Source organism: Lagopus leucura, unplaced genomic scaffold (assembly GCF_019238085.1).
Source record: "Lagopus leucura isolate 7727_CA_CO unplaced genomic scaffold, USGS_WTPT01 Super-Scaffold_100008, whole genome shotgun sequence".
Lineage (NCBI taxonomy): Eukaryota > Metazoa > Chordata > Aves > Galliformes > Phasianidae > Lagopus > Lagopus leucura.
In genome coordinates this window covers 23,828,028-23,846,529 of record NW_024962265.1, presented here as the reverse complement: position 1 = coordinate 23,846,529, position 18,502 = coordinate 23,828,028, and positions in this window count along the sequence as shown.

Genomic DNA, 18,502 nt, shown 5'->3' with positions numbered 1-18,502 from the left:
CCCAGTTAACAAAATGAAGGACGAAAGAGTTCAGTCCAAAATCATGTGAGCTAGGAGGCTCAGACTGCAGACTGCCACCCTCTCTGTTCCCTGTTTAAACCATAAGACACGAGGTGGGTGACTTACTTTGCACCCCAGGGAGCACCAAAAGCAGTACCTGCTGTGCTGTGCCACCACCAGAGCACAGTGCTGGGGCTGCTTGTTGCTGTGAGCAACCACAACAAAAAGCAACAGATTGGAGTTTCCCTCACTTCCTCTTCCCAAATAAGAAGAGGTATTTGCTATAGATTAAGCCTAGCATTGTTCAGATTTGGCTTCTGGCCTAGCACTGTTGTATCCAGTTCATGAGGTGCACTCTAGTTGAGCTTCATATATTTATTAAACTTTATTTTTTAAAAAAGCACCATCTTGCTAAAATATTGGAAGCATTTGTTGGTTGCCCTCGACGAGCTGTTTATGAGCATCAAGCCCTGGTCTTTGAGTTTATGGTATGAGAAAGGCTGGCGGCAGCCTCATGGCATTCTGCAGTCACCCAGCAGGTGCCGACTGTGCTGCACTGAGCTCAGGGGGACGAGGCATGGCCGTGGGAGGTGCTGAGCTGGAAAAAAAAGGAGAGATACTCTGAGATATTGCTTTAAGGAAGCAATCAGATGAGGGGAGGGAAAGGGAGGAGGGGGCCTTGACACCAGGAGTCCGGGTGGGAATGGAAAACAGCACGGCTGTAAATTTGGATAGGAGGAGAATGTGCAAGGGATTTTAGGACAGCCATGGTTAGTGTGGGGAAAGGGAAGAAACAGTGAGAAAAGCAGCGGGAGTTAACACTGAATCATTCTACCTTGATTTCAGCAAGGCATTTGATACTGTCCCCCACGACGTCCTTATAACAAAGCTGAGGAAGTGTGGGATAGATGAGTGGACAGTGAGGTGGGTTGAGAACTGGCTGACTGGCAGAGCACAGAGGGTCGTTGTTGGTGGTGCAGAGTCCGGTTGGAGGCCTGTAACCAGCGGTGTTCCTCAGGGGTCTGTGCTGGGTCCGGTCTTGTTCAACATCTTCATCAATGACCTTGATGAGGGGATAATGGCCACCCTCAGCAAGTTTGCCGATGATACGAAGTTGGGAGGATTGGCTGACACGCCTGAAGGCTGTGTTGCCATTCAGCAAGACGTGGATAGGCTGGAGAGCTGGGCAGAAAAAAACCGGATGAGGTTTAACAAAAGCAAGTGTAGAGTCTTGCATCTGGGGAGGAATAATTCCATGCACCAGTATAGGTTGGGGGATGAGCTGCTGGAGGGGAGCTCTGCAGAAAGGGACCTGGGTGTCCTGGTGGATGACAGGTTGGCCATGAGCCAGCAGTGTGCCCTTGTGGCCAAGAGGGCCAATGGCATCCTGGGGTGCATTAAAAAGAGCGTGGCCAGCAGGTCAAAGGAGGTGATCCTCCCCCTCTACTCTGCCCTGGTAAGGCCTCATCTGGAGTACTGCGTCCAGTTCTGGGCTCCCCAGTACAAAAAAGACAGGGATCTCTTGGAAAGAGTCCAGCGGAGGGCCACAAAGATGGTGAAGGGCCTGGAGCATCTCCCCTATGAAGAAAGGCTGAGTGAACTGGGTCTGTTCAGCCTTGAGAAAAGGAGGCTGAGAGGGGACCTGATCCAGGTCTATAAATATCTAAGGTGTGGGGGGCAGAATGGCGAGGCCGGACTCTTTTCAGTGGTGAGTGGAGACAGGACAAGGGGAAACGGCTAGAAACTGCAGCATAGGAAGTTCCGCACAAACATGCGCAAGAACTTCTTTACAGTGAGGTGACGGAGCACTGGAACAGGCTGCCCAGGGAGGTGGTGGAGTCTCCTTCTCTGGAGATGTTCAAGACCTGCCTGGATGCCTACCTGTGCGACCTACTGTAGGGAACCTGCTTTGGCAGGGGGGTTGGACTCGATGATCTCTGGAGGTCCCTTCCAACCCCTACAATTCTGTGATTCTGTGATTCTGTGAAGTGACCTCAGTCAGAGGCAGAAATGGCACCTGGTGGGTACCTTTTTGTGATGCGGGATAGCTATAACCAGAACAGGCCATGAGATTAAAGAATTAAATTGCAGCCATTGTTGGGATGGGTGAGTCTGTGATCGTAACAGGACAGGGCCTTAAGCAGCTCAATATTTCAAGGGTGGTAGGACAAGGAGAAATAGTTTTAAGCTCAAGGAAGGATGGTTTAGATTGGATGTCAAGGGCAAGTGAGGTGCTGGAACAGGCTGGTCTAGTACTAGATATGGAGGTTGGTGGCCCTGCTTGTGGCAGGGAACTTGATGATCCTTCCAACCCAAGCCATTCTGTGATTCTGTGATAGCCTGAGATTGGTCCTGTAAAAGGCATATAACTCTTTTGCTGTTATTTTACTGGAGTAAATTTTTACTACTTGGTGAACATTTGGTATAACCATTGGATGCCCTTAGCTTTTGGGAAATTGAAGAAGACATTGATGCCCACTTGTGTGAAAATCCACCCAGAAAATCCACCCAACAAGCCTCCTGTTGCCATCCTGTGCTCTGCTGCTGAGCAGGTTCCTCAGAGCCGCTTTTTGGGAAGTGCCATAAAATTAACCTCAGACTCCAAACTTCAGCATGGAACATGAGTCCACGATCACATTACAGACATTTTGCCGTTCTGTTTCTTTAAAATTTGAACAGGGCACATCTATTGATCAATATATAGTTGTAAGCAATTTGACTTTAGATATGCTGTCAGCCATGTTGTCGGCATTAGTAGCACGGAGTGGTCCGACCTTTCCTCACCGCCTGTCCTCTTGATGCCCTCTCCTGCTCACTTCACACCTCAATTACTGTAAGCTGCTTGCTAAATGCATGGTCTCTGATTTCCACCTGCAGCATTTAAACAGCATCACTGACGTTCCTTGCTTCACATTCTTCGGTTTTCTGCCTTTCTATTGCATCAGAATTAATCCAGAGCACCTTTATCACAGAATCACAGAATCACAGAGTTGTAGGGGTTGGAAGGGACCTCCAGAGATCATCGAGTCCAACCCCCCTGCCAAAGCAGGTTCCCTACACCAGGTAGCACAAGTAGGCATCCAGGCAGGTCTTGAACATCTCCAGAGAAGGAGACTCCACCACCTCCCTGGGCAGCCTGTTCCAGTGCTCCGTCACCCTCACTGTAAAGAAGTTCTTGCGCATGTTTGTGCGGAACTTCCTATGCTGCAGTTTCTAGCCGTTTCCCCTTGTCCTGTCTCCACTCACCACTGAAAAGAGTCCGGCCTCGCCATTCTGCCCCCCACACCTTAGATATTTATAGACCTGGATCAGGTCCCCTCTCAGTCTCCTTTTCTCAAGGCTGAACAGACCCAGTTCACTCAGCCTTTCTTCATAGGGGAGATGCTCCAGGCCCTTCACCATCTTTGTGGCCCTCCGCTGGACTCTTTCCAAGAGATCCCTGTCTTTTTTGTACTGGGGAGCCCAGAACTGGACGCAGTACTCCAGATGAGGCCTTACCAGGGCAGAGTAGAGGGGGAGGATCACCTCCTTTGACCTGCTGGCCACGCTCTTTTTAATGCACCCCAGGATGCCATTGGCCCTCTTGGCCACAAGGGCACACTGCTGGCTCATGGCCAACCTGTCATCCACCAGGACACCCAGGTCCCTTTCTGCAGAGCTCCCCTCCAGCAGCTCATCCCCCAACCTATACTGGTGCATGGAATTATTCCTCCCCAGATGCAAGACTCTACACTTGCTTTTGTTAAACCTCATCCGGTTTTTTTCTGCCCAGCTCTCCAGCCTATCCACGTCTTGCTGAATGGCAACACAGCCTTCAGGCGTGTCAGCCAATCCTCCCAACTTCGTATCATCGGCAAACTTGCTGAGGGTGGCCATTATCCCCTCATCAAGGTCATTGATGAAGATGTTGAACAAGACCGGACCCAGCACAGACCCCTGAGGAACACCGCTGGTTACAGGCCTCCAACCGGACTCTGCACCACCAACAACGACCCTCTGTGCTCTGCCAGTCAGCCAGTTCTCAACCCACCTCACTGTCCACTCATCTATCCCACACTTCCTCAGCTTTGTTATAAGGACATCATGGGGGACAGTATCAAATGCCTTGCTGAAATCAAGGTAGACTACATCCACTGCTCTCCCCCTATCCACCCAGCCAGAGACAACATCATAGAAGGCTACCAGGTTGGTCAAGCACGACCTCCCCCTTGTGAACCCATGCTGACTACTCCTGATAACCTCCCCTTCTTCCAGTTGTCTGGAGATGACATCCAGTACAAGCTGTTCCATCACCTTTCCAGGGACAGAGATGAGGCTGACTGGCCTATAATTGCCTGGGTCTTCCTTCTTGCCTTTTTTGAAGACCGGGGTGATGTTGGCTATCTTCCAGTCTTCAGGCACCTTCCCCGTCTTCCAAGACTTCTCAAAGATGACAGAAAGCGGTTCAGCAATCACCTCTGCCAGCTCCTTCAGCACCCGTGGATGAATCCCATCGGGTCCCATGGATTTCTGAACATTGATGTTGCCTAGGCGCTCCCGGACCACCTCTTCCCTGACAGAAGGGGGGTCTTCCATTCCCCAGATCCTCTCACTAATCTCCAGGGTCTCAGATTCCCGAGGGGGAGCTTTTTCACTGAAGACAGAAGCAAAGAAGGCATTCAGTATCTCCGCCTTCTCAGCATCCCCCGTTACCAGAACACCCCCGTCACTTAGCAGGGGAGCCACATTCTCCCTAGTCTTCCTTTTACTGTTAATGTACTTGAAAAAACCTTTTTTATTATCCTTTATCCCCTTTGCCAGATTTAATTCCAGGCGGGCTTTAGCCTTCCTTGTCACATCCCTGCAGACCCTGACAACATTCCTGTATTCTTCCCAAGTAGTCAGACCCTTTTTCCACATTTCATGGGCCTTCTTCTTTCCTTTGAGTTTGTGCACGAGCTCCTTGCTCATCCACACAGGTCTCCTGCCACCCTTTCCCGATTTCTTCCTCTTCCTTCACTTCTCCTTTGTGTCATCCTAATGAATCTCAAAGCTTGCAGTACAAAGTAGCAGCTGGATCCTAGGGCTCACGAGAAGCATTTCCAGGTGCCTGAACCAAAGTAACTTAGCTTCTGAGAGTTTTGTGATTAATTAAAAATCTGTACTAATTAACAAACTGTATTATATTAACAGTTTAATCCTTATAGATTTCAGAGCATCTGGCTGGAAACATCTTTATGGCTTGTACCCATCTCTGCATCTCATTAAACAGCAGAGAATCCATGTGGGAGAGAACTTCGGTCTGAGGTTTCCCTGCTGTTCAACACATCAGCTCTGACTTAAGCATTTCCCATGATAGGAGAATTCATTATTATTTGTCCATGTGGATTTTCTCTGGTCTTCCAGAGGTTGAGGCTCAGCGTTAGCAGACAAATCTTGTTTTACAAGTTACAGAAAACTTCTAGGAACTTGATAAGCATTGGAGCCCTCCCTCTGTGCCCAATTTTGCTGAGGTTACAGGAGGCTCCTCTGTATCCCTGTCACTCTCACGGGCACTCTTTCACACATGAAAGAAGCACCCACATAAACCTCTGTCTGTCTGAGGAGCCTTTCTGAAAGGCTCTTAGCAAGTTGGTTTGTTTGCACCCATTTCAATCTGATGCTGGTAGTTTCAGAATGGACTGAAAAAGCCAGTGTTCAGTGTTTCCTACCGGTGTGTTTGCGTGGAGTGAATCTCTGCTCAGCATTCTGATTTGTTGCTATCTTTATCCATATTTCAAATGCTGGACCTGGAAGTGAGATGTTCTGGCAGCTGAGATTCAGGTACTGAAATATTTATGGAGTCCCCAGGTACAAACAAATGAATTGTGTTGCCTAGGAATTGGACTCAATAAAAGCTCCTGAGAGAGGATTGTCTCAGTTGGACAGTGGTCTTTGTCAAAGAAAACATGAAGAAAAAAAAGACATAGTTTGAAAGTTTCAGTTTAAACAAGCTGGGAGGGGAGGCATTTTTTAACAAACAGTTTTGGAAGTGTCTTCAGGACAGAAATTAGCATTAATCAGTAAGAATAAAATCAGCAAACAGTTCCTCTGTTCTTAGGAAGCATTTTAATAACCTCCCAGAATAGGAAGCCAGAACACCGTGGGCAGAACACAGGCAGCATCTCTCTCACTCCAGGAATTCAGTGCATGTTTTCAATTAGAAAATTCTGTATATGAAATGCATTCATATGCTTTTAAGCTTTTGTTGACTTGCATCACTTCATTTTTTTTATGTGCTGAATTGTTCACAAAAACCTTTACAAATTTCCTATTTATGACAAGCAAGTGTGCTCCTGGTCCAATCTAACTCAGACATAACGTGCTAATACAAGCTGGGATCCTTTTTGTGTAATACTTTCTTCCTCTCTAAAGGCATTCAGTTTAGTAGACTGCAGGCTGTGACTAGAAAGCAGAAACATTTGACATCTCATTCCATCCCTGTTCTGAATGCAGTGGGACATTGCCTAAATTCCTTTGGCATACTGTTCCTCAGCTAGCATCCCCCGTGGGATGGGCATAATAGCAACATCACAGTGGCATTTTGAGACTGGGTTCTCTCTAGCTGGGGAGGTTTATTGGACTATAAATTGTAGTAACTGCAGCCATTACTGTGCAAAATCTCCTAGTGGTCTTTGCTGAAAACCTTTTTATTTTCTTCATTTTGACATTCCCATACAAAACTGCCAAGCAAACTCTGAAGTTTACATTTACGAAGGCTGTAATCATTCCATGAAGTTCAAGAAATCTGGCAGTGATCTGGAAAACTGAGGAGGTAATAAAAGGTTACCAGCAGGAATGCAGAGCTGCCTTGTATGGTAGTGGAGAGAAGAACCAGCGCATATTTTGATCTTATAGTGCAGCTCTTGTCTTTGGGGTGGGCCTTGATTGTGTAGCTCTGCCTGCATTGGAAACGCGTGGCAGTGTAAACATTCCTCTAATAACACAGAGGTTCTCTTAAACATTTGTAAATAGTTCAGCAATTTTGAGAAATGGGGTGGAGCCTGGAGATGGCTAAAGAAAGAAGCATTATTCTCATACTTGATGCACTCGCTGTCCCAGACTCAGTCCTGCTCTTAATGTAAACCTTTGCCACTTTGCCTCCAGCGCAATGGCACGATGTGCATCTGACCTGACGTGGATGGCACACGCTGTTCCACAGCTGCGCCGCATGCAAGCCTGCCCCAACCCTGACACCCTGCCCTGTGGGTTTGTTTCCACCGAGAAAGGAAAGGCGCAGTATACTGGCAGTGTTGTGTTTTGGAGGAGATGCTCTTTTGTTAATGACGTTACTTATGGCAGAAGAAATGGAGGGGAAAAAGAACAAAATTGTAAAATCAAACTCTGTGAATTTTTGCTGGCTTCACTTAAGTCAGAAAAGTAATTTTGCAGTATTAAATGTGAAGCCCACAGAAGGTGGGAAATTCTGAACATCAGGCATTTTGCATTCTTTGGCTCATTAGTTAATTAGCTTCATTAGAATAAGGAACTTTTGAGGAAGGATAGTAATACCATGCTGAATTCCACTGCTAGTTACAAAACTTTCCAGGGATGGGGCATCCACCACATCTCTGGGCAACCCGTTCCAGTGCCTCACCACTCCTACTGCATAAGACTTTTTCCTTACTTCTAACCAAAATCTCCCCTCTTCAAACTTGAAGCCATTTCCCCTTGCTCTATCACCACAGACCCTGCTAAAAAGTTTGTACCCTTCTTTTCTGTAGCTCCCTTTTAGATACTGAAAGGCTGTTCTCAGGTGTCCCCATAGCCTTCTCTTCTCCAGGCTGAACAGCCCCAGCTCTCTCAGCCTGTTCTTGCAGGAGAAATGTTCCATCACCTGTATTATTTCTGTGGCCCTTCTCTGGACGTGCTCCAACAGGTCCTTGTCTTACTTGTACTGATGACTCTACATCTGGATGGGGGTATTCCAGATGAGGCCTCACTAGCACAGACTAAAGGGGCAAGAATACCTCCCTTGCCCTGCTGGGAGCCTAGGATATGGTTGGCTTACTGGGCTGCAAGGGCACATTGCTGGCTCATGTCCAGCTTCCCATCCACTATTACCCCAGTTCTTTTTCATCAAAGCTGCGCTCAGTTTCATCCCCCAGCTTGTATTGATAGTGGATGTTGCCTTGATCCAGTTGCAAGACCTTGCACATGGATTTGTTGAACCTTGTGAGGCTCACCTGGGCCCACTGCTCAAGCCTATCTAGGTCTCTCTGGATGGCATCCCGTCCCTCTGGTATATCAACCACATCCCACAGCTTGATGTCATCAGTAAAGTTGCTAAGAGTGCACTCAACCCTACTGTTGATGTCACTGATGAAAACATTAAAGAGTGTTGGTCCCAGCACCGACCCCTGTGGGACACCACTCATCACAGATCTGGACATGGAGCCATTGACCACCTCTCTCTGGATTCTATCTTCCATCCGGTCCTTCATCCATTGAACAATGCACCCATCAAATCCATATCTTTCCAATTTACAGAGAAGGATGTTGTGGGGTTTTGTGTCAAAGGTCTTACTGAAGTCCAGATAAGATTACATCGGTGGCTCTTCCCTTGCCCATTGGCCATTCGTACAGAACCAGAAGTCTCAAGGTGTCATTCTGGAGATAAGTTTTCTTCTTTGCACTGCTAACCACTTGTAGAACACCACTAGCTTCTCTAATTCTGCACTTTCCTTTTTTCAAATCAGGATGGAATCTTCCAGAGTCAACTGAAAACTTCAAGACAGTTTGCAGGTGGGAAGTGGTGGAAGTTCTGCTCCAGGTGTCTGTCTGCACTGACATTCCAGTTTCATTCAATTTGTGCAGGTTTTCATGACTAACATCATCTGCCCATTGCACATGGGCCTTGTTGCTCTCATCATCTCCAGCCTCACAGTTTCTGAGCTATGGCTCTTGGCTCAAGGTACAGCTTCTTACATTTCAGAAATACTCCAATGACAACACTGCTGGTAACTTTCACTGCTTAGTTCAGTCGACTGAGCTAGAACTTCATATTAACTCCAACTATTTATTTACTTACTAGGTGACAATATTTTAAATTAAAATAAAAACCACAAAATCCATTGTTCTAAAACTATCCAAAATGGTCTTCTTAAGATTGCTTGCTTCTAAATATTTTTTTGCTATGGCAACACCATCACTACTAATAATTCAGAGGCTATTTAGCAGGTGGGAGACCTCGATGGCACAGGAAAAGGTTTAACTCACAAGTTCTTCAACTTTCAGATCAGTAAGAACATGTTCCCACTGACACAAGTCTGTGGGAATGGAATAGGATGTGTAATTTAAGCCTCCCATCTGAAAGGAGCCTGTAATACGTGGTGTTACACAGGCCTTGGTCCCATCAGCTGAGGTAACAGGAAGAGGGAGCTCTGAGAGAAGGGTCCCCTAGAGAGTTCTCTAACAGAACAGGAATTAGAAGCCTTTGAGGAATGTCACAGCCCTACCCCATTATCTACCACACATCCTTCACCTCACATCAGTGGGGACAGGGCTGTCAGACATAAAAGAAGCTACAGCCAATCTGAGTAATCCCATCCAGAAATTGCTGTCACGGGAATGAAGTGCACAAGAAAGATGGAGGCATACTTTTTGTTGAAATGTCATTCTTTTACACCAAACCAATGCCATAATCTCTGCTACTGTTAATACTGATCCTTAAAAAAACAACATTCAAAAGGGGCAGCACAGAAATCAGACCTGGCCATCTGCAAACATGTATTGATGCAAATTATTCATTTCAGTGCTGAGAGTGGACTAAAACCCTCATGCTGCTGCAAGAGGCCACATGGGCTTGTGTACCTCCACAGGACCAGAGCTGTTTGCAGGGCTCACTAAGGAAAGTGTACCACAAACAGGTAGGTCTTCGTTGACATGTCCTTTATGATATGTTTGCTAATAATGCCAGAACTGAAGTGGTGGAAGGATTCTGCAGATAACTGCAGTGCCTCTCCTTTGCTGTTTCAATCAGAGTGTCCGTGCAGGTCTGAGCTCAGCCCTCTGCATACTGGAGTAGGCTATAAAACTGATGGATCTGCAAAACAGCCAGGGGTTTACAGAAATACCAACATCCACATTTCATGTATCAGTAAAAGCTCTCCTAAACAAACTAATAAAGAGTGCTTCACACCAATGAATAGATCAAGGTGCTAATTTCCCTTTCCCTTTTGGCAAGAAAGTGGTAGAAGGGTAGTAATTGATCCATCCCACAACAGATTTCTCTTTTGCTGGTGCTACTTGTCAGCACCTGCCACCATAAGCAGATTTCACTTCCCACAATAGATAGGAGAGTAAAGTGGTAGGCCTCTGCCTTAGGTGAGACTGTTCTCAGAGTGGAGCTGTTTGCAGTGGAGCTTGTCAAACTGTGAGTCTTCCCGGACAAGCAGAATTGCCAAACGCTGTGGCAACTGGAGTCAGCAGTGCAAACGTAAAGTTCTGTTCTATAAAAGCTGCATATAAGTCAGTTTGTAATGCTGGCTGGAATGTTTTCTTTCCTTTGTTTGGACTAGATTCATAATAAGTCAAATAGTTTAATGAAAGTCAGAACAGAGCTACTTAAGCCAATCTCTGCTTGGCCTAAAACAACAGTAATGTAGATGAGAAAAGTATTCTACTCTTTCAGGTCATTTTGGAAACAAAGCTGGGTGGCTAATGAGTCTAAATTTATTTTTCTGGAAATTTGTCACAAATGCAACATGTTTGTTTTGGCAGAATGATAACATGCTATGTTCCCCACGTTCAAAGCCAAGGCGTAACATTGTTAAGTTGCTTCTATTTTATCTTTCTGATGTGTGCCCAAATAAAGCTTAGCATCTCAGATGCAAAATGCAACATCATTTTTATAGGCCATTTATCTAGATTGCTGTGAAAAAGCATGTTTAGGACAGCATTAAAAAAAAAAACAACACATTTTGTGCTGCTTAAACAGAAAACTTCAGTGAAAGCAGTTTTTACCGGTTTACAGGGAGAATTTAATGGACTCAAAAAGGTGCTCTGTGTTCTTGCAATATCATATTTTTTCCATGTGTACTTTATAGCTTGCCAGGAAACAACCACGCATTAATACTGCAATTAAATAGCAAAATGGGTAAAGCAGGAGATTATGGGCAGCTAGCTTGGATGTTCCCACTGGCCTTTTGAGTGTCTCTTCCGATGGACTGCAGAGGAAATTTGGACTTCTAAACTCATATGTCCTGAATTGCACCGAAGGTAAATGCCTGGCAGGGGCTTGGTAGACCATTAAGAAAATGTAGTAGTTGTATATGAAATCTGTTTCCACTTCCGTGTCTGTGCTCTTAACATTCCTGTCTTTGTGAGAAGGACCCTATTCAAAATCACTTTCAGGTGCTCAGCGTTCAGCCAAACGTGAGCTCTTCTTCTACACCTTCACTTCCTTATGCTAAAGAGAGCAGCACGGATGGGTGAAAAAGAAATATGCTCAGGTCTGGCCTTCACATTTCAGAGCTGCAACAGCACATTAGAGCAATGATATCAATAGTGATTTCAAGTGCTAAATGCCATTAAAGATTCAGTGCTTGATCCTACAAACAGATGAGCACTCTGGCCCTGCTCCAGCAAAACACTTAGAAATATTTATGGCACTTTTCTTCCATTTATGCTTGCTATTAGAAGCTTTGCTGTATTGGGTGAAAATAGACACTTGCAGGTTCATGTTACATATTCTAAGCCATCTGAAAGGAAGCTGTCGGGCTGAAGCTGGTCATTAAAGCTCCACCTGGTGCTAACGAGGGGAGGTCAGCATCTATAAGGCTGATTCCATGACGCTATTTTCGCCCTTATTTCTGAACGAATGGAGCATGTTCCTCTCCTCACCCTCTCCTGATGGCAGACCTGTACCTTAGAGTGGACACCTGATTTGCAGAGAGTCAAAGTAGTTCAGGTTAGCAGTCTGTTCATTTCTGCAGAATTTATACCAATTTCATATTTACTGTACATCCTTTGAGAATTACCTTTAAAACATTAAATCTTACAAGCTCAAAACACTGATATGATTTTAATACAAAGCTGAAACCTGCATATCTCTGTTACCACATGTAAATAGAATGACAAAATAAAAATTATCTGTCTCCTAATTTACTTATTACACAAACACAACGTACAAATGCGTACACTTGCTTACCAAAATTTAACAAAGAAGTTAATTCTTTTCTTGCTATCTATTACTGTATCTGTGGATTTTTATCACACCCATAGTGATAAAAAAAAAAGAAAGTAAATTTGTATCTCTTTGTCTGATGGAAAGAATTCTGTCAGGGAGAGGTGATTGCATGCTGGGAGTGGAACTCTTATCTAGATGTGGAATCTCCATCTAAAATGGATAATTTGCTCAGCACTTCACTTCTCATGTCTAAAAGTGTTTCCACAAGCTGTTGGTCATAACTGAAGCTCGAGATTCTCAGAAAAGCAACCACGCACTATTGTGGAAAACTCCATATTTCACACTTGCCAAAAGCCTCCTTGTGTGGTCTTTAGAACTTCCGAGTGGTAAAAATCAGAAAAAAAACTGATATATCTAATTTATTTTTTCTCTGGAAGAACACTCAGTACTGAAAGGAAGATGCAGAAAGCTGTTTGCATATTAATCATAAGAAACTGATATGAGTGGATAGAATGTGGATAGAAGATGTAAAATGTCACTTGATTCATGGCTATATTTTAATTCCATGTAGTACTAATAGATTAAAACTTTTATCACAACCTTGAAACAACACCTTTTTTAATGTGGTAAAATACCAGTTCAGGCAGTTTAGCAGTAGGTGCTTTCCTGAGCAAGTGAGTACTTCTTAACTGCCCATCAGCTGAACTGCAGTGTGTAGCGATAGGACAAGGACTAATGGCCTAAAACTTAGAACACAGGAAGTTCTGTACAAACACACAGAAGAACTTCTTTACCGTAAGGGTGATGGAGCCCTGGAACAGGTTGTCCAGAGAGTTTATGCAGTCTCCTATGGAGATATACCCATCTGGATGCCTAGCTGTGCAACCTATTGAAGAGGTGTTGGACACGATTAAGCTCTTGGAGTTCCTTCCAGCCTCTTCAATTCTGTGATTCTGTGTCACTAAACATGCATCTCAGCCAGTCTCATGGAGGATTTTTTTTATAAACTCATTTTCCTTTGCATTTGCAACAGAATAGGAGAACACATGGAGCAGTCACTACCAGTAGTGGATAGCTCATGACATCTTACCATCGTGAAGGCAAAAGAAGTTGGAACTGGGAACCAGAAGAACTTCTGACTATTTCACCAATGAACTGGATTTGGAGTGGTGGAGAGAAGGTAAGACTTTCCTATTTACTACAGTTCCCTTTGTTTTTTGCTGTTTTTGTTTTCTGAAATATAATTATATTGCAGTAGTTTTATTAAATTATGTGAATCCACAAGTTCACCCGCTGAAGGAATAATTCACACAGGATTAGTTACTTGTATAAGTAACACCTGCCTGACATTCCAGGAAAGCAACCGATTTGCATCCTCCAGCATTTTTAATCATAGATTTCTTTCTGCTGAATCAGGACTGAAAATTGAAATGCCATTCACCTTTTCTTTCTCATGTTTTCCCTAAACACAAATAAACTTTTAATCTGTGGTAAAAGTAAGATAATTTTCCTAATTTGGAATACTTTTTCGTGAGTCATTGAAATGCACACATATTTCTCCTAAATACAGGATTATAATGTGTTTTGTTTTACTTCTCACATCAGCTTCAGGTCTTCCTTCAAATCACACAGCAATGTGCTCGAGACAAATCTACTGGTGCACATTTGTTTTCATGGGATCTCCTCTGATCATTTAGATATCTGACTTGAGTTTACATGGATACTTGGCATTTATGTATTTAAAACCTTCTGATCATTTTAATTCATTCTTTAAAATGCCAACCTAAACTGAAATTTCTCACTTAGAAGAAGTGATAAAATCAAAGTATATGCGTCAAAAAACCCTACAGCGTACTAATAATTAAAGGTGGCTAATAGCCCTGCGCTGTAGCTTGTCTGTAAGGAACCAGAGAGTTCAGTGGATCTCCTTCTGAATGTAGGAGTCTGAGCAGGATATAGGGCTGGGCATAAGTATCTGTTTGCTTTCCTAAGAAATGAATTTAAAATATTCCTGGGAGGGCTTTCAGGCTCTGCTCAGATGAATGTGTTCCATCTTGAAGATGGATAATACTGATAACACACAGATGTTGTTTATTTGTAGAAACCCATTTCTTAGATTGTAGAACTATCAAGGGCATACCGAGGAGAAAAGATTTTCCACTGTGGTGCAGCCCACCCTTGCTAAGGAGGCATTTGGCCCATTCCATAACCAGGCAGACTTGTGGATCATCTCACAGATGTCTCGTGGGTAGAAATGTGCAGAACAGTATGTTTGTAGGGCCAATGGATTCATGGGTAGAAATGTGCAGAACAGTATGTTTGTAGGGCCAATGGATTCAGGGAAGTTCTTTAGAAAGTTCTTGGTAGCCCCAAAAGCTGCATAACATCCAAGTGATCTTCCAACAGCTGATGGATTAGACCTTAACCCGCTACAAATAAGTCACTCACAACATTACAGCTTTGGCACAGCTGTTGTAGGTCACAAAAAACAAACAAAAAAAAAAACAAACAAAAAAACCCAAAAACATTGAATCCAACAGCTTCAAAGTCAGTCTAAGAAAGATGTGTGAACCAGGAAAACAGAAGGTAGTTCACTGAAATGCATTTTCATCCTTGAATCGTTTTAAAAAAATCAATTTATTGACATTAGAAAAATATAAGTGTGGTGTTGAACTAGAGCTTTGTTTTGCTTGTATTTGGTAACATTCACTGCCTTCTTACACACGGAGTCTTCCAGTTCCTCCATAACGTTGTGTAAACTTTTGCTTTTTGTGTTCCGTGTCAAGCAGTGATCAAGAGGAGATAATGTGCAAAGAGTAAGAGTTGTTCCTCCTACCTCTCTACACCTAGAGGCAATAATATTGACAGCAGTGACAGCTCACTGCGATTTTTCACAGTGACTTTTTTAAGAAAGTACTTTGCTTTGCTGCTGATTCAGCTTTTGTGTCCGCTCCATGTGCAGCAGCTAGGGTCAGCTCCTGGATCTCAAGGATGCCTCTGTGCTGCCTTGGGCACTGCCCACACAGCCGTGTGTTGGAAGAAGGGGCAGTTTTATCACTCTGCATTTAATTTCCATCTTCTTAACAGCAGCTTATTTCCCCTACTCTTTATCTTGTATATGTAGTCAGAACACTTTGTCTCAGATAGGGTCTGCTTTTTTCTTAGTCCCACAAACCCAGAGCAAGCCCAAATGCACTTTGAGGTTGGCTTTAAAACTGTGACACTAAGAGATCAGGAAAAAAAAAAAGCAACTCATGCCTTCTTTTTATCCTGTGTCTGGTTTTAAACTCTGATGGCTTTTCTGCACAGTTGAGCAAATTGGAATATTTTCTTATTAAGCAGTAATTGAGGCTCCTGACTATCACAAGAAAACAGGAAAAAGTGCTATACGAAGAACAACAAACATCTTGAGAATCATAATAAAATCAGGGTTCTATTAACTTCAGTTGCTATGTCTGCACTGTGCTCATCACAACAGGCAACCATTACCAAGTACAATTGTATTGCATCATGTAGACAGCTGCTGGTCTCGGGGGCATTATGCTGCTGAGGAAAAGAAAGCAGAAGATCAAAGTACAGTTAAGTGTCTCTTAAGTAATTTTCTCCTTGACCTATTTATGTTCATGATCATTTTACTTGCAACAGGAAAGTCATAGAACACATTATGAAATTCAGTAACATTTTCTTTGGGAGTATTTCAGCTGAAGCTGCACTAAAATATGATCTCAGTGGTGTGAAGTTTTATTATCAGACTCACAGTGAAGAGTTTGGGAACATGCTCTATGTACATTCTTGAGTGCATGAAAACCAACAACAGCAACAACAAAAACCTATAGAGCTGAGTATGAATTGGGACCAATTCAGAGATCTCCCTTTGGCTTCAGCAGAAATAGAACTGAACTTCTCTTAAGTTTCATCTTAAGTCTAGATCCACAGTTACCGTTTTGTCATTTCATCTTTCCTGTATTAGTAAAAATAGAGAGGTGAAAGAGATCTTTGTAGATCACTACCTCATTGTCTGACAGAGAAACTATTTCTCACCAGTGGTCCTTTAACCTGTCCTAATTGTTCCTGGGGTAGAAGAAACTGCAGTATCCCTTGATCATTTGATGTAATTCATTGACAGGCATACTAAGCTAAGAACACTTTTTGCTGGAAAACAGTCTCAAACTGTTAAGAGTATCAAAATCTTTGTAGAAACAGTGGGAACATGGAAACTTGTCTTGCTTGGATATCATCCACTCTAAACTGATCAAGCAGTCATACATTATTTACACCTGATGGAGATTTTTCCCTATCTCGAAGATGAGGCCTTCTCCTATGCTAGAAAGTATTGATTTAAAAGAAGCTTGGGATACTCTATAAAATAGCTTCTCATGTAAGTAACTCAACATTCTAGAGTTTTTCCAATTTTTTCTTCTCAACTGACAACCTTATTAAAAGAACACATTCATGATCTTTGCAATGTGGCCATACAGAAATGCAGTCAGGACAAGAAACCCTTCCCTCATGGGTGCAATGCTCTGAGCTCTACCACCCAGTGATCACCTGGTGGCTCACATGCAACTAGCCAGTCCCAGACCTGCTTTAAGTTTGTTCAATTTAGGGAACTTTAATGAAAGTTTCTTAAAATAAGGATGAAAAAAGACCCCTTTTTGACTTTGCTGTTGTTTAGCTTAGGATCACTGAGCACCGAGGTTTCTCATCACATTTGGAAACATACTCTAGTTAAACACTGAAGGGAAAAAATATTTTGAAATAACTGTCTTTGAAAGCTATGCAGCAAATGCAGCTGTAGTGATGAATAATGCTTGTTGGCATTCCCTGAACATATTGCAGATCATTTACAGGTCTCAGTGAAATGCCTACGGAGTGCCAGGAGCGAGGAGTGAATTACTGCTCTTCACACCGATGAAGCCATTTTCTTTAAACAAAATGCAAAGTTAAGGTAAAACATGAACTTTCCAAACAATGTTTTCTCCTTATCTGGATAAGTGATAACTTATTTCTGGATTGTTTCTGGATACTTATTATGTTTTTATAACTTGTTTCAGCTCTATCACTGGGCAATCTCTAGATGCATTTTAGGCATTTTGTCCCAATTGCTGTCCTTGAGCTGCTTTACCACAGTCCCTGCCTGCTGCCTGATTATTTTTCTCTGGGATTTGTATGAGACTCTGAAATCCAGCAGGATGAACTCCATCCAATAGCCAGTCATGTTGCAAAACTCTCTCATTAGTTTTTTGTCCAGCAGGAGCTTAGCAGGATTAGTTGAGGAACTTTATGTATGTTATGCAGTTATCCAGGTATCTGCTAGTAGGGAGTACTTTGTCCTGATGAATTCTAAAGCATACAAAGCCTACTTTTACTTTTATTTAAATAGTTATTTCTACTATAAAACAAAAGAGTTCTTCAGACTAACAGGGATAATGCAACGCACAGCTACAACCCAAGCAGGCAGCCAACCAGAGAATGACCCTTTATCATAGTTTTGCATTGTTCTCTTAACTGCGTGATGCCAAAAAATAATAATAATAAAGAGAAATCCTTTGTTCCCTTTCACTGGCGTAGAAGGTCACAAAACAGACAGTTCCTTCTTGATTACACTCTAAATAAATAAAAGCCTGATTCACAGAGGCGAAACAATCATCTGCCAACTGCCAAACCCTATAAAGGGTAAATCTGCTTTTACTTTGTGAGCCAGAGCGATGAGTCACAGAGGCTATGACTAATACCAGCAAGAATTGAATGTACCCACCAAAATACCGTCCCTTTGTAGTACAGTGGGGTTACCCAATAGCAGACCCTGATCCAACAGGTGCTGCTGGTCAAAGCCCTGGGACTGTTCTGGGGCAGTTGCTGGTGTGCATTTACTGTATTTGCAGGCATAAATTCAGCATGGGGAGTTGAGTAATTTGGTTCTTCAACTGGGAAGCTAGCCACTGTTGAAATAAACACCCTCCTCTCCTCCCCATATCCATTAGCTGCTGCTTTCAGAACATGCCGAAAATGGGGGTTCCTCCCAGGGTCCTGGAGAAGCATGGCTGGATGGTGACAGGAGGCTTTTGAAAAGGAAAACTTGCAGAGAAAGCTGCACGGACCAAAAGAAACATTAATGTCGAAGCATACGTCCTCTTTTTAGCTTTTTAATTTGGCTTAGCACTGAAGTACTCTGACAGTTGAGCTCAATGATCTTTGCAAGACCCTCTCAACTGGAACAATTTGTTATCCTATCCTATCCTATCTTATCCTATCCTATCCTATCCTATCCTATCCTATCCTATCCTATCCTATCCTATCCTATCCTATCCTGTCCTGTCCTGTCCTGTTCCATTCCATGCTGTTCTATTCTGT